General features: G+C 41.3%; 1 pseudogene; it reads left to right on the plus strand.

Annotated features, from left to right (window-relative positions):
* Positions 1-1,939: 1,939 nt before the first annotated feature.
* LOC131741039 (large ribosomal subunit protein uL30-like) lies at positions 1,940-23,379 on the plus strand (annotated as a pseudogene).
* The last annotated feature ends 4,035 nt before the right edge of the window (positions 23,380-27,414 follow it).

Below are 27,414 nucleotides of genomic sequence, written 5' to 3' on the forward strand. Positions count from 1 at the left end.
GCACCCCAAACTGACAAATGCTCAATTTCAGTTAGAGGCGAGTGAAATAAGATTCATCTTCTTTCCCATCCAAATCCCTGGACCCTCTAAATTCTATCCATGGTCCCTTTGCTGCTACGTTAAGACCTCTGATGCTAATGGAATTTCTGGGGTCTGGTTTTCTTGGTAAAATTTGGACTTGCAGTTCTTTCCATCATAACTAGATCTCGTAGCACCAGCACTTAAATATTTACCCCTGCCTCCCCTCACCCACCCCCCAAAAGACCTTGCATTAGGAGGGATTCACCGAACAAGGCTCTTTGTAATGCCTGCCTACAGCCCTTTTCTGATAAACTGTTCTTAAGATGGCTCAAATCTCACCTGTTTGTTTGAGGGACTTTGGCCTATAGAAAATAGACAGTGTATGTTTGTCAAACAATTCTGAAATTCTCGAGGCATTACACATACTCACGTGCTCTCACACTGCACCACCTATTTCTGGAAAGGTCACAACGGACTGGCTTCAGCCTAAAGCTAAGGGTGGGGTTTTTACCCAAGGCTGAGAGGGTAACACATGAATAACAGCAGATAATTCTAGTATTCAGCTCAGGGTCATCTGCACTTGTCCATTTTAAGCATCCTGGGAGGGAAATGGTTATTTCAATCGTATTGGTGGTTACTTGTGGATTTGAAACAATCTACCTTCATTACTTTTAGTTTTGATAAATGATCCCTTTATATTTAAGAGAAATTCACGTCCTGTGTGTAATTCTTTCAAAACACATAGACATCTCTAGATTTTGAGAAAGAACTGGACATATTTGCCTCTTATTTAATTGTCCATTTGTCCCTCATTGCAAGAAGACATTTCTAACATCGATATCTGAGGGAATCAATGGTACAGACATCGTTTAGAAATTGTCTTTAATAGAAAAATCTTTATTCCAGATACTCATTTCTCTCCTGACCCTAGCCCAGTCTCCAGCCCAAAAGGCCAGCAAACTTTTCTGTAAAGCTGGTAGGAAATATTTTAGGCTTTGCGGGTCGTACAGTCACTTGCAACTGCTCAGCTCTGGCCTCACAGCACAAAAGCAGCTGGAAATGGTACGTAAAGGAATGTGCGTGCGTTCCCGCAAGTCTTTACGGACACCGAAATTGGAATCTCATGTAATTTCACATCACAAAATATTTTAACTTTCTCAACTGTTTAAAAATCTAAAAAACCTTAGCTCGTGGATTATACAGAAACAGGTGATAGGTTACATGAGAAACACAGGGCAAAGTATACAAGGGATCTCTGTTACTTTTATAACTACATGTGGATCTACAATTATCTCAATAAAAATTTCACTTAGAAAAATAAACTAACAGGTAGTTGGCTAGATTTAGCCCCCAGGCTGTAGTTTACTACCCCTGCCAGTCAGAACAGCTTATGAAAATATGATACATAATTTTAAACTGCTCTCCTATTTCTTGATTGTTTTTGACGTGAATGGAATGTTCGAATAGGATTTTTTTCTGACGTGTGCTGTCTCCAAATATTGGTTTTATATTACAGTTCAAATACAAAAGCCTTAGCCATGTAGCTGTTGTAATTAAAGATTCTAGTGTGGCTTAAGTACCTAAATGATACTAAGTAAATTTACATTTGTCAAATGTTCACTTAACTAAAAAGCTCAACATATCCTCTCTCTGAAATATGAAAGTCATTTATAAGAAGTCCTCAGTCCTAAAATGTTTTCTTTTAAAATAATAATCTTGACTTTTTTTAAAAAAATCAAACAATACCAGGGGATGTGCAGTGAAAAGTCTCTCTTTTCACAGCCCCTCATTTTCTCTTTAAACAGGCAGTCACCATTAGCAGTCGGTGTCTATATCTATAAACGTTTTGGTTTAAAATTGGTCATCGTGGCTGTCTTCTGGGGTTGGCTCCCAAAAATATGATAGCTGCCAGTGCCAGATGGTGCCTGAACCTCACAAACATCTTGACTCCATACAGCAACTCTCCAGAGTAGGTGACGCTGGCCCCATTTTACAGATTGAGCTCTTGAAGCGCAGAGTCATCGGACACAAGTGGGGCATGGTGTTTGCATGGTTTTGTGGTTTGATGAAGCGAAACCTTCCTGATGCTGAGTGGCCGTTGGTATGGAGGTTGGATGAGACATTGGAAAGATAAGCTACCTTCCGGTATTGAAAGCATTCAGTTCTTAAGAACTGTCACTACTGTAAAGTGACTTTGTCTTCTTATTACAAAAGCAGCATGTGGTCACTGGAGGAAATGTAGAAAAGCAAAATAAAAATTAACCTGTAGGGGCTTTCCTGGTGGCGCAGTGGTTAAGAATCCACCTGCCAATGCAGGGGACACGGGTTCAAGCCTGGGTCCAGAAAGATCCCACATGCCACGGAGCAACTAAGCCAGTGCTCCACAACTACTGAGCCTGCGCTCTAGAGCCTGCGAGCCACAACTACTGAAGCCCGTGCACCTAGAGCCCATGCTCCGTAACAAGAGAAGCCACTGCAGTGAGAAGCCGGTGCACTGAAAACGAAGAGTAGCCCCTGCTCTCCGCAACTAGAGAAAGCCCGCGCGCAGCAACGAAGACCCAACACAGCCAAAAATAAATAATTTATTTATTTATTAAAAAAATAAAACCTGTACTTTAGCCATCACAGCATCTTGCCGTTGGGGGCACCTCCAACCCAAGACAGGTAAGGAAGCTTTCCATCGTCAGTGCTATGATGAAAAGCTTTGTTGGAGAACTGTTGAATGCATCCTTATTTCCTGAAGATGAGCTTTGAATGTAGCATGGTGGTTAAGAGCCCAGAGGCTGCATTCAGAGCACCTGGTCGGAATTCTGGCTCTGTCATTTCGTTAGTTGCATGACCTTGGTCATATTAAGACCCTCTGTGCCTCATTTTTTTTAATCTATAAAATAATCGTAGTACCTACCTCAGAGTTGTCATGAAGGTTAAATAAGTTAATCTATGTAAAGAGCTAGAACAGTGCCTGGCACATGCTAAGCGCCAGATTGGACTAGCTAATCATAATTTATATTTTTTAATGAGTAGTTAATACTGCCAACAGTTCTCAGTTACCCAGGGGTTTCCTTAATCCTCAAATTGGTGTGTGTGACTTTGGAATTAATTACATATTTTATGAATTGGAATTACTTTCTTAATAGTAATTTCTGATGCACCTACTTGAATCAGGATGAACCTACACAGACCTTGCCGTTTATCCTCTTCTCTTTGGTCAAGTAAAAAATGCCTGTCCTTTTAAAATAAATGGACATAATAAGTGAACACAATGGAATAGAAATCACCTATTCATTGTAAACAAAATTTAATTCTACAGCCAGATAGTGGGAAAGAGTATTCTTATGCCTTGCCAGGGGGAGATTTTGAGGGGGACCAATTTGGTGATATCTACCAAAATATTAAAATGTGAGTTCCCCGGGCTTCCCTGGTGGCGCGGTGGTTGAGAGTCCGCCTGCCGATGCAGGAGACACGGGTTCGTGCCCTGGTCCGGGAAGATCCCACATGCCGCGGAGCAACTAAGCCCGTGAGCCATGGCCGCTGAGCCTGTGCGTCCGGAGCCTGTGCTCCGCAACGGGAGAGGCCACAACAGTGAGAGGCCCACATACCGCAAAAAAAAAAAAAAAAAAAAAAAAAAAATGTGAGTTCCCTTTAACCCAGCAATGATTCTTATAGGAATTTCTCCTGTGGAATTAATTCAAGTATGCAAATGAGTATGTTCAAGGATGTTCAGAGCAGCATTATCCACAAGAACAGTTAGCAGGATACAACCAAATGTCCATGAGAACAGGGCTGGTCAAATGATGATACAGGCATGCAGTGCCGACCACGCATCACTAAAAATAAAAGTGATTGACCCATGTGTGTTGAGATACAAGTGATTGAAGGTCAATTCTTAAGTAAAATTAAGTTGCAGAGTACTCTGTACAGTATAATCTCCATTGGTTTTTTTTTTTTTAAGTTATATACATGAATATTGTCTTAAAGGATATGAAATAACTTTAATGGTGGCCGTCTCTGATAAGTGAAGCAGGCGTGGGAAAGAGAGGAGAGCTTTTATTAGTTTAATAAAATCTATTCTGTTAGGCTTTTTACAACAAGCAAGTATTACAAATAAAAATAACTTTTAAATTTAGCTTAGAGGTTCTCATCCGCTTTGCCAGTTTAGTCACTTTGATGCCCAGGTCTAAATATAAATGATACGTTAAATGTGTAAAGTCTTTTGGAATTTAAACATTCTGTGAACATCTCATCTCTTGTGTTTTGCTTCTTCTATACTCTTCCTCCGCACCTATAGCCTCCTACCCACCTTTGGACACTTTTTAACCTCATTTTCTGGAAAATACTTGGGTAACCAACTGAAAAGAGCTCTTTAAATGCAGTTTGTGAATTGCATAGAACGTCTTTCAAAATGTGAGCTTGGAAGAATTGATCGCCTTCATGGGTTCCTTTGTTATTTTCTGGCATTCTAACTTCAGGATAAAACAGGAATTTACCCAATTAGAGCAGTCGTCATTTCAGCAGCTGACCTTGTTGCTGCCAAAAAAATTCAGCCACAGAATAGATCTATTCCCTGATTTCATCTGTAACTCACCTTGCTTTCCTCTAACAGAATGTTCTCAGAGAACGTGACCACGCCTCTGAAGAACAGGGAATCCTGTCCTGCGGGCAATACAATGCGCTATTGATGTTTCACTCCAAAAGAATACATTGATCTTAATGTTTTAATTTAAAATTATTGCAATGCAGTCAATCATTTTTATCATATTAAATTCATGCTTATAGAAAATTTGGAAAATACAGAATAATACAGAAAATTACCTATAATCTAGTCCCAAATCCATAGGCAACAGTTGCTAACATTGTACTCTATTTTCTTAGTCTTTTGCTCTGCTTAGTATGTTTTTACATCATTGTGTAATACATGCTAATGTCTGCACAATTCGAAATTTTTATTTTCCCCTCTTTATAACCTAATATGGCATTTCTCCATGTTGTCAAAACTACGTATAAATGTTACTTAGCATTACTCGCTTGGTGGACATATGGGTTTCTTTTCATTTTTTTATTCTTGAAAATAATGGTACTTTTATCATAATGCATAAAGCTCTTTCCATGTGTAGCATTATTCAGCTAGATTCCCAGGAATTGAATTACTAGGTCAAAAGTCATGAACAGTGTAAAGGCTCTTGCTAAATGTTACCAAATTGCTTTCCACAAGCGTTGTACGAGTGTACCCTCATCAGCAATGCTGAAAGGCCAAGTTGACTTTCTCCTTCTCCAAAACTATGTGTTATTTTGTTAAGTACAATGCTAATTTAGATAAGCTGATTATCATTATCGCATTAGTAACTTTTAATGGCGTTAGTGGAGGACTTTTTAAAAATCCATCCATGATCATATTTTTGCATTAGTTAAGTGATGTGTATTAAATTTTAAAATGGCAAAAAATATCGCAAGTGTCCTGATGACCAGGTATCAATTTGCAAGTATAAAATCCACCAACCCCTTAATCCAACAGCAGAGTAGGCACTGTATAGACATAAAATCACTTGAAATTTCACCACTAATAATAATATATATAATATATATTATAATATAATAATAATGTCATTATTTAGCACATAATTAGTGCAGTAACCAGCAAAAAGGAGAATTATTAAAAATCTGGACTGTTTGCCCTGGGATGTTAGGAATTTATACCATGTGCCTTGATTAGTGTAATCAATATGAAATACCTGTTGTATATAAATCGTAGGACTCAGCAAATGCTGTAACTTCTAATTGGACGATGACGTTTATGATGACCAAAGCTGCCAGCATAATTAGTTTTTGGTGATGAGTCTGCTTGAAAACTGCCGGGCAGGGAACCATTTCCAATGGATTATCTTTCACTGCTAATAGCCTCACAGACTGTTTCTGTTCCTATATTTAAATGTAACTCTTGAAAGCTGAGCACAGCCTTGATCAAGGAAGGGGATGGGGGCGGGCACCACAAAAAAGTTAAGTGCAGAGCTTTGCCGGATTTTCAGTAACTGAGGGCAGCCTAAAAATTGGAAATGCTGCAGTTGAAAAGCTCATGTCAGAAAATGAATGGGAGCCTTGGAATGGGGTGGGGAGATGGAGGGAAGCAATTCCTTAAAACTGGACATATTTAAAAAGAAGGAAAAAGAAATGCTTATCTAGTGTCTTTTAAGGGCTACTCCTTTGCCCTCATTGCTGTATCATTTAGTTTTTTGGGAAAAGATTCAGGATTGCTGCAAAGTAGCTTAGTTTAAGAATAACCAAAAATGGGTGATATGAATAATCCTTCAGTGATTAAGGGCTTAAGAGGGCATGAAGATTATATACCACTTGTTGATTTCATTTTTTTTAACATCTTTATTGGAGTATAACTGCTTTACAATGTTGTGTTAGTTTCTGCTGTATAACAAAGTGAATCAGCTATACATATACATATGTCCCCATGTCCCCTCCCTCTTGCGTCTCCCTCCCACCCACCCTATCCCACCCCTCTAGGTGGACACAAAGCACCGATCTGATCTCCCTGTGCTATGTGGCTGCTTCCCACTCGCTATGTTGATTTCCTTTTTAAAGCAGAAAATCCTGGTGCCCCACATTCCTGTTTTTTTATCTGTAGAATGGGATTCTGTAAAATCTAACTGAAAAACTGGCACTAAAAGAACAAAATCTTTAATAATATGATCTTACCCCCAAATGCCTGTAATGATGCCATAGCTAACGTGAAGATTGTATCACAGATTATATACCATAATACTGTTAGGAGAAAACAGAAAAGTTGACACCTTCAGTTCAGGAATATTTACTGAACACGTACTATGTTCCTGGCATTGTGTGAGCCATGGAGAGACAAGAGAGAAGGACATCAATATATGATTTTATTCCTTTCAAGTAATTGTATTTCAGCTATTGCTATTATAAAAGTAATACATGATCATCTGAAATAGATTTAAATCTTACATGTAATTTAAAAAGAAAGACGGAGGACAATTCAATAAATGTGGCTGGGGAAATTTACTATCAAGCTAGAAAAAATAAAGTTAGATTCCCTGCTGTAGTTGCAAAAATAAATCCCCCTTGATTAACAAAACTGACAGTTGTGGGAGAAAATACGGAGGAATACATTTTTAGTTTATTCAAAAGACACAAATACCATCAAAGAAAAGAGGTTCGACAGCTCCAAATTTAAAACACCAGTAATAGTAGCAGCCATAAGGCACCAAATAGCAAATTTAAAGGCAAACAGGATACTTGCCCCCTATTTTAGACAAATTATTAACATCCAGCATGCACAAAGATCTCTTTCAAATCACTAAGAAAAAGACAGTCCAACAGAGGAGAATATGGCAAGGGCTAAGGACAGAAAGATGGTGGGAGAGGACAGACGTATGGTCAGACCATTTGCAAGGGGCTGACTCAAGAAAATGGACTTGAAAAGGACAGGTGAGCTAGTCTCCCAACTAAGATCGGCAGACCTTTACAGTTGGTAATACCGAGTGTTGGCAAGTGTGGCTAAGATATAAAATATGGGGCTTGAGGGTCCAGTCCTTGTAATATACGACTTGTATGTTGCTGCCTTAAGCAAACACACTGACTTGGACAAAACTGTAAGCCCTTCGTGCCTGGTCCTGCCCTCTGCTAATTGTGGAAAGAGTAGAGTACAAAGCAGAGGCCCTGCAACTGTGGTTAGAAGCCTAGACTCACATCTCAGGCCAGCTCTGCCACTGGCTGAGAGGCTGGGGACAGTGACCCCCAAATACACTCCATCCTCACCCTGGAAGATCTCGAGCAGCTTCATTCATTTCCCAGAAACTCAACCTCCTCATCTAAATGATGAGTACAGGGTTAGTGGGAGGGTGAAGTGAGGTCAGGCATTTGGCCCCTGGCCCAGATCCTGACACAGGGTAGGTACTCGCTCAATGATGTGGCTATAATTGGAACTTCGTATTCGATCCCGCATAGATTGTATAATACCTGTGACAAGAGACTCCAGGACAGGCACAGAATAACACTAGCTAATTCTAGTGTTTTGCCTCACATATTCACAAGAGATTCTCATTTTAGAGAAAAATGAAATCAAGATATACATTTATATATCTTGTATGCAATTCAAGATGTATACATTGGTATACATTCATAAACGTGGCCTCCCCTGCTGGAATTTCCCCTGCTCCCTTCTGGAAATTCAGGAGTGAAGTGGTGCCCAATAGGACAACTCCTCCTGGACATATAAAATAGGTTTTACTGGGTACACATAAATGGGTGTAGAGACAGACACAGATTGCTCAGGGATGATTATACAGTTCATCTTAAGTCTTAGGGCATTTTTCCTTGTATCTATGTCTTGATATCAATGCAAAGCAGAATAACTTCTTTTTTCCCTTTTCTTCCTTCCAACACACCTGTTGATCAGCAATCCTGTTCATCATTTCTCCAAAACCAGATCTTTTTTTTCCCCTGGCGCTTTAAACGTTTTTATTTTGAAATATTTTTAGATTTAGACAGGAGTTGCAGAAATAGCAGTTCCCAGAAATACCCTTCACGGAACCTCCCCAAATGTTAGCATCTTACATGAGCACAGCACGACTATGGAAAGAGGGGAATGACCTTGCTACGCTACTGCCGCCTGATCTCCGGACCTGATTCAGACTCTACCACTTGTCCCACTCAGGTTCCTCTCCTGGTCCAGGATCCCGTTCCGCCTCCCATGTTCATTTAGTTGTCCTCTAACAGATCCTCAGTCTTCCTTTGTCTTTCATGACCTTGACACGTTTAAAGAGTACTGCCCGGTGTTGTGTAGAATGTTCCTTAATTGGAAATTCTTTGATGTTTCCCACGATTCGGTTGCAGTTATGCAACTTTTTTTTCAGGAATGCCACCCGTGGCTTTTTTCAGTGCATCATATCGGGACTTCCCTGCAGTCAGTATGTCTCATTACTGTTGATGTTAACCGTGTTCACTTGGTGAAGGTGGTATCCACAGGGTTTCTTCATTCGGAAGTTGCTCTTCTTCCCTTTGTCCTTATTAAGAACCCTGGTTGGGGGGGGGGATTTTTTGAGACTGTGCAAATATTCCATTTCTCACCATTCTTCTGCTCACTAACTTTAGCATCCATCCACCGTTTTTGGCTGTAACAATTATCCCTGTGGTGTTTGCGAAATGGTGGTTTTCAAATTCTATCATTCCTTTCACATTTGTTAATTGGAATTTCTGTAAGAAGGCTCTGTCCTTTCCCCCCATTTGTTTATTGACTTATATCATTTATTATTCTCCTTGCTTATTTAGTTTGTTCCAATCACTCTAGATTTGGCCATTCGAAGGTCCTTCAAGTTGGCTCCTTTGTCCTTTCAACATGGCCCCATAGTTTTCAAAGCACTTCCTTACTTTCTCGTATCACAGGATGTTCCTGGTGCCTCTTGTGTATTACCTGCCCCAGCTCTGAGATTAACTGTTTCTCAAAGGAACTCTGGTTCTTTTTATTGGAGAATAGTATTTAATCGTGATCTGCACTCTAGTGTATCCAATGCCACCGTGTGTCTCTAGACTGTATCTATCTTGCATCTCCCCTCCTGTCCATCCTCACCACCCTCCCCCTGGTACAAGTCCTCATCGTATTTCACTTGGATAACTGCCTCTTTATGGACCCCCTACTTCCAGTCTTGCCTTCCTCCAAGCCATCTCCACACAGTAGCAAAAACAGAATCTTCAAACATTAGCTGAACACCATCATTTCCTTGCATAAAACCTTTGCTGGGTGTCAAGATTAGGTCAGAATAACTGAAATCACTCTGTCTTCAGACACGGGGGGAATTGAAGCCTTTGCTCAAGGCCTGCCATGTCTTAGCACAGGGCCGGCAAACTTCTTTTGTAAAGGACCAGAAGGAAAATGTTTTAGGTTTTGCAGGCCACTCAGCTCTGCTGTTGTAGCACAAAAGCAGGCATAGAGGGCTTCCCTGGTGGCGCAGTGGTTAAGAATCCGCCTGCCAGTGTAGGGGACATGGATTTGAGCCCTGGTCCAGGGGCATCCCCCATGCCACGGAGCAACTAAGCCCGTGCGCCACAACTACTGAGCCTGCACTCTAGGGCCCACGAGCCACAACTACTGAACCCGCGTGCCACAACTATTGAAGCCCACGCACCTGGAGCCCATGCTCTGCAACAAGAGAAGCCACTGCAATGAGAAGCCCACGCACTGCAATGAAGAATAGCCCCCGCTCACCGCAACTAGAGAAAGCCCACCCACAGCAACGAAGACTGGCAGAACCTGGAACCCGTGGGGAAGGGGATTCTGGGAAATGTCAAAATGGCAACAGACAGGTTAGCCCAGTGGCTTTCACGTTCCCATGGACTGAAATTCCCTCCATACCGTGGCTGCTTTCTCCCCTTGCTCACTGCACACACTCCACTATGTTCTTCTCTCTCAGTTCTTCAAACCTGCTGGTTTCTTTTCCACCTCAGGACCTTTGCACATGCTGTTCCATTTGCTTGGACTGCTTTTTCCACCCGCTTTTTGATCTTTTAGATCTCAGATGAAAGGGTACTCTCTTGGAGAGGCCTTCCCTGACCCTTCTATTTAAAATCACCTGCCCTTTTAGTAGAATCTGTCTTATCTCAAAGCTAAGGGAACTTAGCACCTTAGTTTTGTTCCTTGTCACCTCTCCAAGATTCAGAACAGTGCCTGGCACACACAGGTGCTCAGATACATACTCAATGAATGTAACACTTAGCACGAATGGCTAACATTTCACTTGCCTTATATACTATGTTGATTGATTGTTGATCTGCTTTCTATATCCATATAAGCTCTTTTAGCGCAGAGGTTAGGGCTCTAGCATTTATTGCTTATACCTAGCGCCAAAATAGTTCCTGGAACATAGTTGGTATTAAGTAAATATTTGTTGAATGAATCTCACACATTTTAAAAACCTTACTATGGATAGTAAGTAAATACTAGATAATCATGGAGATCAGGTAAAATTACATAGCAAAATTTTCTTTTTATTAAGTATGTTCTGATGTCCATTCAGTGTCTAGACTTCTCTTCTGTTCATATGGCATCCCATCCAAGGAGGGGAACTCTGGATTTGGAAGGTCCCCTCCAAGTCTGGGACCAGCGTGCCCTGTCAGTTCTTTGCCTCACCTTAAGATGTCACTAAGTGACTTGGCCGTGGCTTCCACTGGCTGTTGCTGGAAGAGCCGGGAGGTCAGGCCAGGGAGGGAGGAAATGACCTGGTGTCATGAGCAAATCTCCCACTTCCTCCGGCGCCTGGCAGACAAGGTGACAAAGTGCTGATGTGTCCCTCCTGCTTTACGGGGCGTTCATTAGCACACCTGATATTCCAGAGCCCTGGAAACCTGTTTTCTTCTACAGCCAGAACTTTAATAAATCAGGCCAAGCCAGGTAAATCATGTCACGTCACCGTTGACTCCATGGTCGTGGGTCCAGCACTGTTCCTAGGACACTAGGATGGACTCACATGTTCAGTAATATTTCTGCTTTTTCAGGAAGTGGTGGGGGGGGCTGATAAATACAGGAAAGAAAGAACTAATTCTAACAGAAAAATCCTAAAAGCAAAGTGGTATTCTGGATTGGACCCCAAAGCCGCAAAAAAGAACATGAGTGGGGAAAATCGGTTAAATACAGACAAAACGTCTAGTTTAGTTAATAGTGTTGCACCAATGTTAATTTCTTAGTTTGTTAACTAGGAGAAGCTAGATAAAGCATATCTAGAACTGTACTTAATCTTTGAAATATTTCCATAAACCTAAAAGTAGTTTTAAAAGTGTACAAGGCGGTGTTGGCTTGGATAGCAGGGATATATTTTGTAGGCTCCTGAGGCAGTGAGTGAATTCCTGAAATTGAACAGACCTGGGATGAATCTTTACCTCTACCACTTGCCAGCTGTGTGACCTTAAGCAAGTGACTTAACCTCTCAGAGTTTTAGTTTTCTTATTTTTAAACAATGTCCATGTCATTGGGAGGTTGTGAGGGCTCCATGAGATAATATCTCCTAGTATGCTACACGCACGTCATAAATTCTCAATAAATGCTAGTTCTCCTTTCTCTGGCATTTCAGGAAAAAAAAGAGCAATCAGCTGTCCTTAAATATTTGGAAAATAATTAACAAGAGGTGAGATTTGTATTAGGTCACCAAGGTTGGCTCTTTTGTATTTAGAAAAGCGGGAAGAGGACGAGCGCCCCACCTGAAAGTGAGCCAAAAGAATCACATTTGGTCAGTTTTTAAATCTATGCAAAGTATTTCTTAAGCTGTCGAAAGGCAAATCTATGCAAAGTATTTCTTAAGCTGTCGAAAGGCATTTTTCTATTAAAACTGGTCTTAAAAACTTGTGATTTTTTTTTCTAAGATAAAATTAGAGATGAGCAAAGCAATACTTGGGAAGGTTATTCACTGCAGCACCGATTATAAATGCAAAAGATTGGAAACCACTTAAATGCCACCAAGTAGGGAAGAGTCTGGCTAAATAACTTATGGTTCATCCATTTCACGGAATTCTCTGAAGACATTTTTAAAAATAAAAAGCAAGTGTCCGTATATATACATATATATTTATATGGCAGAGTCATACACAAAGAGGCAGTGACAAGAACAGGGTGCAGAATGCACACAATATGCTGTCATTTACATATCAAAAAGAGTATATGTTAGTATTTATTTCATATATGCATCCAGTATCTCTGGAAAGATACACAAGAACCTGGTAATAGTGGTTGCTACTTGATCTGCACCAAAGAAAGGGACCATCTATCTTGTTAAAAGTCACATCCATCTTGTTAAAATGTTACTGCCAATAAAAGTGTACATTTTTTGTTTAGGAATGTTTAACCAGAATTTATAACATACTTCTTCAATCTATTTTTTAACTTTTTATTGTGGAACATTTCAAACGTATACAGAGGAGTGAGAATCGTAATGAACCTCCCTGCGCCCATGACCCAGCTTCAACAATGATATAACTTCTGTTGCTCTGATTCTGTAGTATAGTCACCTTGTTTTCATCAATTACACAAAAATTAATCATTGTAATAGTGACTCAGTTCTGACCAAAGGAAGTTCAGTTTTTTAAACTTGTGGGGCTTCCCTGGTGGCGCAGTGGTTGAGAATCCGCCTGCCGATGCAGGAGACACGGGTTCGTGCCCTGGTCCAGGAAGATCCCACATGCCGTGGAGCAACTAAGCCCATGAGCCATGGCCGCTAGGCCTGCGCGTCCGGAGCCTGTGCTCCGCAACGGGAGAGGCCACAACAGTAAGAGGCCTGCATACTGCAAAAAAAAAAAAAAAGTTATTTTATAGAGTATGAGAGAAAAACAGTTTGAAGATCACAGCTCTAGAAGACCTGATGTTTATTTCCAAGTCTCAGGGAGCTGTTGTGTTGATGGGATAGAAGGTCATGCCTGCCTGAACCCTGAGACAGCAAAGGGAACCTGGAACCTGAGATTGAGGTCCGATCAATGTGTCTCTTTCCCACTATCCATCATGACTGAGTTGGATTATTTCAGGAATGCAAAGTTGGTTTAACACTTGAAAATCAACCAATTTAATTCTCCCATCCAAGCCTAGGGTCACAGATGTTTAAGTCCCATTGGCCATTGTATATATATAGAAATAAACACCCTAGCCACCATCTCTTCCTTTACTTATCAAGTAACCTGTTGAAGGCAACCTGTTTTCTCTTGAAAACTTTTTATTTTCTTCAATGCGTGGATAGTGGAGGGTGAAACACATGTGTACTCTAACCAACTACCTTGAAAGAATGGTGGCCACTCTCTGTCTCTTCTCCCTGGCTGCATATTCTGTCTTAACACAGTGTTGTTTCAAGAGTGGCTTTTCTACCTGCAGTTGGAATCCCTGTAGATTCCTGGGCCCCAGCTCAGAACCACTGAGTCAGGCTTTCTGGGAATATGTGCTTTAAACATCTCCCCTCTCCCCAGTACCCTAAAGTTTATAAAATGCCATTCTAACTCACTTTCAATCTTCGCACTGTTCAGAAAATAAAGTCTCTATTTTATTTCCACACTGGGGCCTTCCCTAAACCCTGTCTTTGCCTTTCTGCTACCTGACTGTTCCTCCTCTGATCCCTTTGAGGGTTTCACTTCCTTCCCATATTCCTCCAAATCTCTATGCTCCCCAATACATATGCCTCCTGCCCCGTTCTCTTCAGATTTCAGTTGCCTGCCTTTCTGCTGATGATTCCCAAGTTCCCATCACTAATCCCAATGATTCTCCTAACAGTAGCCAGCTTTACTGAGTACTTACTGAGGAATGTACACTAGACCTTGACTTTGATTAGCCCTTTGAGATAGGTCATCATTATCACCCTCTTACAAATGATAAAACAGAAGCTCAGAGGGAGAAGCAACTTTTTCCAGCTTGTAACAATTAAAACTGGGTTTTGAACTTGGGACAGTTTGACCTCTTAACCACTCTGTAGATACCTCACCTGTGCTCCAAAATGCCTGACACAGAACATGGTACCTTTCCTTTACATTCTCCCTCCCCAACTCTTAGGCCAGATATCTTCTGTTTGCCCTTCCAGAACCACAGGATGTAACCCCATGTCCTGAGTCTTCACATCTGGAAATACTCCGTGCAGATCTCTAACTTCATCCTTTTACTCTCTTCTTATCTTGCATTATTTTGCCACTCTCCATCCTATTACTAAAAATGAAGTACAATGAAGATCTCTCAAAAATTATCTGAACTTAGTGACAGAACCAGAAACAAAGTAACATGTCCAGGTATGGAGGCTTCTCTACTTGTAAACAGGACATTGCTGAGTCCATATTATGCAAAGTCTAAGTGATGGAACACAGGTAACCCTTGTTAAGGTGTGGAGTGAAGGTGTAAATATAACCTTCACTGTCTTTTCTAACCTAATCACACGTCTCTTCTTCCCCACATTTGACTCTGTCATTGCTTTAGTGTTTATCAAAAATGAAGAATTAATGATCATAAACCCTTCAAAAATAAGCACAAATAGGAAAATGCGGTAGACCAGAAGGCTGATCATGGTGGCTTTAGTAATCAATCCAGCCTAAGGATTTAATCCCTCCAAATGTGCCTTTTAGTTTTTTAACTTGGATTATTTGTAATGTCGATTTTTTTGTCATATAAAAACCCAGAATTTAGCATTCTCTTGAGAAATCAGACAGTCCAGCAACAGCAGGTCCACTTTCCTACATGTCAGTAATTGGTAAGGGCAGAACGTTGACAGTTCTCTTTAGACAGGGCGTGGGCTCCCCAGATCACTGCGTCTCTACCATGTCCTGTCCTGTCTCTGATTCTGCCCCTTAGTGTCAGCAGCCATTCATCTCCCCACTTGGCGCTGTTTGTTTAATCTAGCCTGCAGTCTCCCTTTAGACTTGGGCAAGAGGAGCCTCTGTCCTGGACTCCTCGCTTTTGTGGCTCTGAATATGAAACACACACACAAAAATAGTTGCTAAAAGTCATGGGCAAGTCTGCCCCTCAACATCTGGTACTCAGCGGTGGCATCGTGCAACCCATGGCATTAAACAGGCACGCTTGTGACTGACACTGTTCAGACCCCGGGAAACACTTCGCATCTCTGGTCCTATTCTGCAAAGCAAAAGGCACTTGCCTCTGAATGCCCTGAAGGTTTGTTGTCGTACTGTTGCCAACATCAGACAGCATTGCTTCACGGTGCATGGAGGATTTGAGCATGTGAAGCACTTAGGAAAGAGAAAAGACGACTGAATTAACTGGCGAAGCCTTCTCCCGTGCTATAAATGCATCAGATACTTGTATAGCCCATCTCCATAGCAATACCAGAGCAACCCCTTTCTTGTTTCTCATTGTCCCAATTCATTATTCTAGAGGTGCTTTCAAAGAGCACAGTATTTGTACCAGTTACACATGGCAGCAGAGGACATTTTGTAATATTAATTCAAATAACTCTTCAATTTGCTTATACCTTTGTCCTGATGTAACAGGCTTAGATTCTCCACATTGGCAGCTAGACGAACACTGAATGCTAAAATTGAAAGTAGTTTTATTTTTATAATGAATATTTAATGGGATTGAACAAATTCTTTTAACTATATATATATATTTCAGCTTTGTTTAAATAATTTTAATGTAAAGCTTGATGTCAATTATCATTTGGATTTTACCTTTCCATCTTAAATAATTTTGAACGTTTTGGTAGAAAAAAATTTTAAAACATTTGTGAAGTATTTATAACATCTAATTTTTTAATGTGTATTCACTTTTTTTATACTTTAATAATTGTATTTGATTTTTTTTTTCATTTTTTAGATGATTATTGACAAAATCAGGGGTCAACAAATGACAGGATTTTATTTCGAACAGCCTAAGGGCTACATTTACCCCATGAACTAAGAATGGTATATATATTTTTAAAGGTTTGTACAACAAACCAAGAATAATATATGAGAGAGACCATATGCAGACCACAAAACCTAAAACATTTATTATCTGAATCTTTACAAAAATATTTTAGTCTTTGGTCAATAGAATATAAATTATATAAAAACCTGACTGTAACTGTACATTTTATGAGTCTACTGAAATGGAAACAAAAAAAAGAAATGGGATAAATAATAACTTATGAATTATGTTTGTTACTCATATGAATATCACAGGCCCATCAACAGAACACCCAGACATGTGCAGTAATGAGTAAATTCTGTCCTCTGTGGTTGTTTGCAGACTTTGACTCATATTTAAACAATAACTTGACACATATGTTTTGCTTTTGTCATTATGAATGTATACGTGTCAAAGTGGGAAGATTAAATGTTTTGAGATTTGTTTACTGACTTGCACGCCTCCTGGCATAGGGTGTGCGGGCCGTGACCCACAAATGTTATTGGCAGATCTGCCTGTCCGTTTTCCTCTGCCCCCGAGTGCATCTGAGTTGCAGTATTGCCTTAGCCTAAAAATTTTGACCAGAACTCAAGTGACAGATCCCGGTATTTGTCACCCCCTGTTGGCGTTGAGCAAAGCTGTCACACTTTTGCTTCCGCGTGGCGTTGTGTTCAAATCCAGAAGAGCTTGGAGTCGAACACATAACTAGAGGAGTTTCTGTGCTTTATATTAATACCCTGGTTACATGATAACTTCAAAATACTTGAAGCAGCAAAGGTGCTTTATGAGGCAACATTTTTTTTTTGAGGCAACATTCTTATCCCAGAAAAAAAGTCATTTTGGTCAAATCCTATCTTTCTTTTTACTAATCATCATCATGTGCTGCAGATGCTTTGGGCCAATGTTTCCATTCAGTCTCTCAGACCTTTCTACTGATATTATTTTGACACAGGGGAAAGAGACGCATCTTCCAGGTAATTGATGGAAGAAATAACACTAAGTCAAAGGATGGGGGGGCATTGATAACCCCAAAGAAAGACTCAATCCCCTCGCCACTGGAGGCAAAATAAGACAGAAGGAGAAGGGGGAGGAGGAGAGGGATGGTAGGGGAGGAGCTGAGAAGGGAGGGTGAGAGAGGATGCCTCTGGGCTCTGACCCCCACGGGGTCCTTATCAGCTGCCTCTACCTTAACTGCTTCCTCCTTAACAGGCTTTCACCAGCTATGCCAGTTACTTTCTTTCAGGGTGGAAAGAGGTATTGCTCCTTTTAAGGGTGAGCCTTAGCGAATCAGAGCTTTGGGGTCTTTCTCCTGAAAACTCTGCTGACCTACCCCCAAGTGCAGGCTCTCAGTGATCAGACCCCACTCATGAGAGCAAACAGACCACCCTCCCCGAGGGACGCCCCTGAAAACGTTTGCGACCTGTTCTGCTGTGGGATTGAGTCCCGAGAGGTTCTGAAAGTGCAGTGAGGGACTGTCTCAGCACTACAGACGCGTGCAGAGCAGGATCTGGATCCTGTTCCTTAAAGGAATCAGGAACGTTGCTCATCCCACATTTGAATCTACATCTGACGCTTATTTTGTCCTGCCTTGTAACTACAGACATTTTCCTACAGTTGCATAAATTAGTTCTTGCCTGTGGCTTTCAGTTTCACACCTTTTTAGGATCTTTACCATAATCAGAGAACTAATTTATGCAACTCTAGGTTATTATACTTCTGAGTGTTCTTTTAGGTTTCAACCTATAAAAGCCAGAAAGGAAAAAAAAATGTTTGGTCTAAGAAATTAAGAAAGATTTTCACTTTTGCTGGGGAGTACGTTTAATTCTGCAACTCACTTTTAAAAAATACATTGAAGTAGTATTCTGGCACACTTGCTACATTTTCAACATTCCTAAAATTGCCTACAGTACTTTTTTTAAAAAAAAAAAACCCTCTAATCACATTTCACGTTGACTTTCATTTTGTCACTTTGAATTGGGGCAAAAGGTCTCAAGATCTTTTCTGTTTTCTTGTTTTTGAAAATACCTATTCCAAAGGAGGGGCAGGGGCCTTTTTCCTCATATAGGATTTTATTTTTAAACTCAGATCCACTGTTCTGACATGCTAAGACATCGGGTCTTTTCGTGCCTATACTTTCCCTTAATTCCATCATTGACATATTTTGATGTCTGTAAACCCAACAGAAGGAAGGGTCCCAAGTAACCAGACGTAAGTCAGTATAAAAAAGGAGCTGGGGGGTCTTGGGGACACTGACTCCTCTTCACAATCCCCTGTAGAGAGATTGACCATTGACTATTTAAATCTTCAATGCTTTATCTCTTTGTTTGAGTCTCGGAATGCCATTGATACCTTCTTTGTATTTATAATTGTTTTAATTAGCCACCCAGCAGGGGCCCCTCTCCCAGCTGGATTATGGGCAGCACAGCAGGACCTTACAACCCAGTTAAAACAAAGCCCAGACTTTATGGCTCGCTTAATTTCTTTTATCTGTATCAAAAATTTTTGTTCTTTTTTCTCTTACTCTCCCTCATTTTCACTCTTTTTTCCCCTCCCCCTCGTGTTTGTGGGGGGCAGGAGCAAAAAGCTTAGACTCCCAAAATGGCTTTGCTTTTGAAGAATCAAAGAGTTATGGAAAAACCTCTACAGTGACTATTTATCAGCAGCTCACATCTCAAGGAGGAAAATAGCGCAGATATACTTGTACCCTGCTCTTCCTAACACATGCCGTAAACCTCTACGGTGATTGTATCTTGAGCATCACGCTGAAATTGTTGTCGGTTGCTAAACTTTAGTGGGCAGAGGGGAGGGGAACGTTAGCAAAAAGGCTCCTCTGTTGTCCCTGGTGTCGTTTGTTCTATTTGACCACATCCTTCTTTTGCGGATGGAAATCTGGAGGATCAATTATGATGCAGATCTGACACCATTTCCATTTGTGGGAGCTGCGGTGGCGGCGTGGTCAGGGATGTTTGGACTTTGGGAAATTCTTACATTGTTAAGATTGTTTTTCCTCCACTTTGAACTGGATGCTGCTACTTTGGTGTGATCACAAACACCCAGCCTGACTCAGAGCATTTCATCAGAAGAAACAGAAACATAGGGCTTGTTTGTGGCTTTATAGAAATTGCCAGGGCCTCTCTTTATTTGTGAATCTATAGGACTGCCAGTCTAGAAATTAAAACAGGACTGATCCCTGTGGAAACATGCATCACTGCTAAAAGTAATCTTCCGACACTATGCTGCAAATGATCTAGTTTAATTTTTTTTCTAGTAATACCCGAAGTAACTTATTTGCATTTTAAAAGAAATGATAGCTCCAGTTATCCAGATATGGAAAAGGCTTTGAACTGGCTTCCGTATTTCTGTACAAAGGTCTTAAATATTGTTGAGCCCTACCTTTATTTCTAGAACTTTCCAGCAACCAGACAGGGTTGGGAGTGGAGGGGAATTGTTTTCAGTTTGTGTACGATTACCCAGTATTTGGGTGTCTTGAAAACCAAGGATGGTTATAATTAAAATTTTATCGTGTTACCTGGATTTATTTTTGGCTTTGTAGCCAATCAGAGACCCAGACATTCACTTGGCTTTGTAAAACAGCAAATATCACGAAGACCATGAATAAATACCCATAGCAATTTGTTGGGTGCAATTGTAAGGCTTTGAAATTCAATGACAGGATTGAGAAGAGGCAGGAAACCCTGTGTGAGCTAGAGGCCTAGGGGTTGGGAGACTCGAGCAGGAGCCTAGTGTCCTTGAGGGGCACTAAATTACTAAAGGATCAAAGAACGATGCCGTTGTCACGTGCGACATATGTATATATTTATGGTCATGAAGATAGTATAGTTTGATGGTTGCACAACATCTCGAGTGAGCTATGCCTCTTAGTTACACACTTTAAAACAGTTCATTTCATGTTAGGTGAATTGCATGTCAATAAAAAATAAAATGAGACAATCTCACCAAAAAAAAAAAACCAGGATAATTAAGATTTGGAAAGCAGGGCTTCGCTGGTGGCGCAGTGGTTGAGAGTCCGCCTGCTGATGCAGGGGACACGGGTTCGTGCCCCGGTCCGGGAGGATCCCACGTGCCGCGGAGCGGCTGGGCCCGTGAGCCGTGGCCGCTGGGCCTGCGCGTCCGGAGCCTGTGCTCCGCAACGGGAGAGGCCACAGCAGTGAGAGGCCCGCGTACCACCAAAAAAAAAAAAAAAAAAAGATTTGGAAAGCAGTTTACAATTTACAGATTTTTTTCTTCTCTCTTTTTTTTTTTTTTTTTTTTTTTTTTTGCGGTATGCGGGCCTCTCACTGTTGTGGCCTCTCCCGCTGCGGAGCACAGGCTCCGGACGCACAGGCTCAGCGGCCATGGCTCACGGGCTCAGTTGCTCCGCGGCATGTGGGATCTTCCCGGACCAGGGCACGAACCCGTGTCTCCTGCATCGGCAGGCGGATTCTCAACCACTGCGCCACCAGGGAAGCCCCCTTTTCTTCTCTTTTTTAACATGCACTGTCTGGCTTAATCCTCATAGGATAGGACCCCTTTGGGATCCATGTTTTGAATACTCATCTCATTTCGTATAGAGGCGAGGGCACTCGACTCACCTAGAGTCACCCTCTAGTGACAGCACAAAACTAGAGACTTAGAAATCCTGCTTTTCTCTAGTGCACTTGCTCCATCAAAATGACAAACAACAGCCTAGTTTTCTACGTGTCGATTTACAGGGTTTGTGGATGCTTGTTAGCTTGCTTAGATGGTATTAGAGTGGGAAATGTGGTGCTTAGAAGCCAAGCAGATCTGTGCTGGGAGCTGCTAAGTACTTGCTCTGAACCCCTCCTCCTCCCCACCCGCACCCCCCCTCCCGTGTTCATCTCCACCTGGGGCTGCATCTCACCCAGCCTCCCAGGGCTGCTATGTGATTTCCAGAGCCAGCCCAAATGCAGTACATATAAACATGCTTTATAGTGTATCTGTCATGCAGCCAGACCTCAGTAATGGAGCATTTTCACTTCTGTGATGATGATTATAATCGCTGTCATTTTTATTCCTATAAATGTGACAACATTGACCCACAATCAAAGGCAGAGAATTGTCTTCAGTGTAGAATATGGTTCAGAGCATCGGCAATTGTGATCTGTGTGCAGATTAAAGATAAACAGGAATATTTTTAAAATCACTTATTTGGGAGATTTTTATTCCCCTCACAGATGTTACTGTGAATATCTGTATGTCTCTATAAGTATATACATATCCATACAAGAAGCCCCCATCATTGTAAAATATTATATGTTAGCATAGGCGTGGAAGGAAAAACGCTGGAGAAACCCGTGGTCTGTGGGGCGGGTGGGCTCCTAGTCTTTCCTTTCCGTGGAATGTATTTTGTAATGCTTGATTTTTGTTTGTTTGTTTGCCTTCATCCTATATCACCAGTCCTGGAAGCATGCCAGGCACAAAGTAGACCCTCCATACATTTTTTGTGGAATTAATGTATATAGCAAATATGCAACCAGGAAAGCAATGAAAGGTATTACACAAAATAAGTTTTACGAAATCACCGCTTTTATCGCAATAAGGAAAATACCCTATGATAATATACTGGTCAAATTTCCAACAAAAGATGTATTTCCAACTTTATTTTTCACTTTCTTTTTTCTTAAGCCCGAACTGAAACAACAAAAGACATGTTTTTTTCAGAATCTATTAGAGGCACTGAGCTACTGGTGGAACAAGCTGGATGGCTCTTGTCCTGGCTAAATTCTATTAGTGGAGGGCCACGCCGGTGGCTTTGCGTTGCCTTGCGAGCTTCAGATGATTTCGACTGCACCTCCTGAAGTCCCTCTTCGTGACGTCATTCACATCTGTGGCGACTTAAGCCTCCTGTTTCTTTGAAAACGGAATTTGAGAATATGAAGGGTTTATACTCTCTAAACTAATTAGCAGTGACCAGTAACTTGAGGAGGCCAACGTGTCCTCTAGGGCACTCAGTTTACCTGGGGGTCTCGCCAGGTCCATCCAGCCATTTCTAGATGCGTTACCAATCCCAGTGAGGAAGGAAAGTAGGCGTGCACATTTTTAAAATAGAGAACTAATTAGGTATAGTTCTTCCAAGATTTCTTTTTGTATGATGTGACCTGGCAAACAAATGTAGCATCCGGTGTTTGAGAAATGGATTTTCAAGGAAAAGGTGGTGCTTTAGGGAAAAGAGTTTAATTATATAAAGCAATTACTGAGAGCGATACATTAAAAGAAAAGACAATAAGTGGGTTTTCTTGCATAATTGACATACAAAATATGTATTTATAACATACATAAATAATATAGTGTGGTCCACTCTGATATGGAACAGACTTGAAGATATAGTAAATAAAGAAGTCCAGGTATAAAATAGTGTACACAAGAACGGAAATTTGAATGGCTAGGATGGCAAGAAAAGCCAGCAACTTCTACGTACCCACTGAACCCAAATTGGCATTTGTCATCAGGATCAGAGGTATCAGTGGTGTGAGCCCCAAGTTTCGACAGGCGTTACAGCTTCTTGGCCTCCGTCAGATCTTCAATGGCACCTTTGTGAAGCTCAACAAGGCTTCAATTAACATGCTGAGAATTGTGGAACCGTACATTGCGTGGGAGTACCCAAACCTGAAGTCAGTAAATGAACTGATCTACAAGCGTGATTATGGCAAAATGGGCAAGAAGCGAATTGCCCTGATGGATAACACGTTGGTTGCTCGATCTCTTAGCAAATAAGGTATTATCTGCATGGAAGATCTGATTCATGAGATCTATACTGTTGGAAAACGTTTCAAAGAAGCAAACAACTTCCTGTGGCCCTTCAAACTGTCTTCTCCACGAGGTGGAACGAAGAAAAGGACCACCTGTTTTGTAGAAGGTGGAGATGCTCGCAACAGGGAAGGCCAGATCAACAGGCTTATTAGAAGGATGAACTAAGGTACCTACCAAGATTATTTTTGTAATCTGGTCAGTTAATAAACAGTGACTGCTTTCAAATTGAAATTAAAGAAAATAAAATGGTGTACATAGTATAACAAAAAGCATATAGGTAGGCAGTCGATCTATACATATTTGCTTGCAATTGCGTGGAATCTCCCTGGAAGAATACGTGAGAAACTTATAAAAAGCCATGATTGGTAACAGTGCTCTTCTGAGCCATATTGGAGCTTAACGCAAAAGGAAAAATCTGTAATACTGACCTTGTTTTTATTTGAAATTTTGATATTTTTGTTTGTCATGGATTTTTTCCATTAAATTTTAAATTTCCATTAATTTTGGTTTTCAAGTATTACACTAAAACAGTATTTATCTCGATTACTGAGGTTTGGGGCACCCCCTTTGCATTGTGGGCCCAAGATGAGTGAAGGACCTCTTCACCCTAGTCTTGGTTCTCGCTCCCCTGTCATACTGTTTGACTTTATTTTCACCACATACAAATATGGCTTATTCAGAAATAGGGGGAAAATGCATTTAGCCACAAGTGGTATTTGGAACCGTTCGCAATCGTGGTTCTTAGTCTTTGGGGGGTTACAGATCCCACGGAGAATCTGATGAAACTACTGCACATACAAACTATATTCTGCATTTAATTTCAAGGAGGCCCACAGACCCCCATGAGCCCCATCCAAGACTTTTAAAGAATACAACTCCAATTAGAGAGATTACCGAGAGGCCAGACTTCCTCTTCAACTAGTGTTCTCATTTCCCCTACATCCTCCCTACCAAAGAAAAAAACTAAATATCTTATTTCTATTTTTCATGTCTTTTTAGCTATTCCTTAAGTGACGGGGTGTATGTTCTCTGTCGTGGGGACAAATAACATATTCCTTGTTCGCCAGCTCATCTCCACTGTTTCTATAGTTATTGGCAGGGTATCCTGGGATCTGAATAATTCCCCCCATGTGAAATGATACGTCATAGGCCAGGCCCCATACTAAAAGGGAATTACTCTAAATTTATGTCACATTGAAGGGCCGCCATCCAATACATTACTCAACAAACTCTAGACCTGGTTTCTCCACTCCAGCACTGCTGGTCTTTTGAGTTGCATAGTCCATTGCTGTGAGGGCTGTTCTGTGTGTTGTAAGATGTTTAGCAGCATCCCTGGACCACTAAATGCCAGGGGTACCCCCCCCAGCTTGGTAACCAAAAATATCTCCAGACAGTGTGAGATATCCCCTGGATAAAATCATCCCTGCTTAAGAACCACTGGGCTAGGGAATTCCCTGGCAGTCCAGTGGTTAGGACTCCACGCTTTTACTGCTGAGGGCGCAGGTTCAATCCCTGGTCGGGGAACTGAGATCTTGCAAGCTGCATGGTGAGGCCAGAAAAAAAAAGAACCACTGTGCTAGACTGTGCAAGTCATCTGAAGATTTGGTGACTGTTTTCCACTTTTTCATCTCACCAACTTTTGGTGAGATGCTTGCATTTCCTATAGTAACGATTAATGCACTGGGTAAACAACATGAATGGATAACTTACAGATTCATAGAAATGTTAATCCTGAAGTTCTGTCCTTTTCATAATCAATACTATTGTTTTTTATGAATTCTCAACCATGGCAGAATTCTTAAAGACCTTCACCTCCCTCAGCTTGACTCTCCTTCCTCCTCCTAAAATATCCTCTTCTTCTCCAGCCCTAACTCCAGGAAGTTAAAACACAACCGTTTACCTGTTACAAATGACTAGCTAAAGTAATCCCCAGTCTTTATGGCCCCCAGCTTTACTTCCGAAGAGTGTTTTTACCCAGCCCTAGAGAGTATTACTTTCTGCCTGGGTGTAATTAAAATCCCAGTCATCTATTCAAGAATGCCATTGCCAGTAAGATATTAATTGTGTCTTGGAGCTGGAAAGTATTCTTCCTAACAGGACTTAATGGAGCGTACAGATCCAAGAGACATTCATAATCATTGTCCCCTCCGGAAATATGACACTGGGGGGATGGATCATTCACTTTCACTGTTTTAGGATTTAATGGAGGGTAAAGTTTTTCATCTACTTGTTGGGAGCCTAATATTTCTAAGAAAGAAAAGATGTCTTACAGTCTCAAGAGCCAGGCGGAAGTCTCTTGTTATTTCTTTTTTTTTTCGTTGAGTTTAAAGACCTTTTCTGGGTTTTCTTATGGGGATTTATTTGTCATTACAGTAATTCTAAACAACGTTCGTTTTTCCCACTCTTCATTACCAAATAGGCAGCACAAAAAAATGTTATTTTTTTTAAAAAGGCACAAAGGAACAAAACAAATCATTGTGACGACCAGCACAGGGAAAGCCACGGAGACACTGGGATGTGTCTGTCTTTTGCACACCTTTATGATGGTGAAACTCAGAGCAGAGCTCAGCACTGATTCTGGAACATCGGGGCCAACACCACCTCCGTGGAAAGCATTATATTCCTTGAGTGGATTCTGTCAGGAAGGCCTAATTCCCTAACATGACTTAAAGTCTGAGCCAAATTCCAATCCAGTGTTTCCATTTTGTTGGGTCAGAATGCCTTAGGTAACCCGGTGTTGTTTCGGTGTCTGCGATTTCTGCTTGTCGGTTTTTGTCATTTGCATGTATGTGATTTATTTATTTAAAAGAGGTAGTCCATTCACGGGATTGAATATTCAAAAGGTACAAAGGGCTGTGCAATAAAAACATTTGCTTCTGTTTTTCTGCAAGCACCGATTCCCATCCCCTCTCAGCCACCACTGTGAGTTTCTTGTTTATCTTCCTGGAGATTTGTATACATTCACAAGCAAAGGTTTTCACACTGTCTTTTTTATTGGCTGCCACAAATGAAGCATATTAGACACACTGATTTTTATCTGCTTTTTCCACTTCTATATGCATCTTGGACATCGACCCCTATCATCAGTATTAGAGAAAGCTACCTACCACATTTTTTAAAGTAGCTGCCTAGTATTTCAGTATATACAGCTGTACTTAATGTTTTTAACCATCGACCTACTTATTGCCATTTACATGGTCCTACTCTTTTCTATAACAACAGTGCCACAATGATTATTTGTAAATACAAAAGCATAATGTAGCAACTACCTGAATACCACCCGCACCATCTGAATTAAGAAAGACTCCTCGGCAGTGCACCCCAGATTAAAAAGCTGCCCTAGGGCTTCCCTGGTGGCGCAGTGGTTGAGAGTCCGCCTGCCGATGCAGGGGACATCGGTTCGTGCCCCGGTCCGGGAAGATCCCACACGCCGCGGAGCGGCTGGGCCCGTGAGCCACGGCCGCTGAGCCTGCGCGTCCGGAGCCTGTGCTCCGCAACGGGAGAGGCCACAACAGTGAGAGGCCCGCGTACCGCAAAAAAAAAAAAAAAAAAAAAAAAGCTGCTCTAGAAGTTTTTATTCTTATTATTGTAAACTAACTTTTGTGGAAAGCTTTGTATTTACTAAGATAAGTCATTGTTATAGACTGAATGTTTGTGTCCCCCCCAAAATTCGTATGTTGAAATCCTAACCCCCAATGTGATAGTATTAGGAGGTAGGGCAGGGAGTTCCCTGGCCGTCCAGCGGTTAGGACACTTTCACTGCCAAGGGTGCGGGTTCAATCCCTTGTAAGAAGAGGCACCAGAGAGCTTGCTTCCTCTCGCTGTGGTCCAGAGAGTGTGTGAGGATACAGTGAGAAGACAGACAGCCACCTGCAAACCAGGAAGTGGGCCCTCACCAGACACCACATCAGCCAGCACCTGGATCTCGGATTTCCAGCCTCTAGAACTGTGAGAAATAAATGTTTAGTTTTTAAGCCGCTCAGTGTATGGTATTTTTGTTGTAGTAGCCTGCATTGACTAAGACTTTCATACACTTGTTTATCTCTAGAGACCCTAGAATTGAAGGAAAAAACTCTTATTGCAAGCTACATCAGTCAAGTCTCCTTCAACTGTGAGAGAAACCCAGCTCACGTAGGCTTAAACAAAATAGGAAATATACTGGATTACATAACTGAAAAGGCGATTGCTGTCTGGTCTCGCTTCAGGCATGGCTGCATCCAGGTGCTCAGATACTGCCCCACAGG

The sequence above is a fragment of the Kogia breviceps genome, chromosome 14 (genome assembly GCF_026419965.1).
Source record: "Kogia breviceps isolate mKogBre1 chromosome 14, mKogBre1 haplotype 1, whole genome shotgun sequence".
In the NCBI taxonomy this organism is placed as follows: domain Eukaryota; kingdom Metazoa; phylum Chordata; class Mammalia; order Artiodactyla; family Physeteridae; genus Kogia; species Kogia breviceps.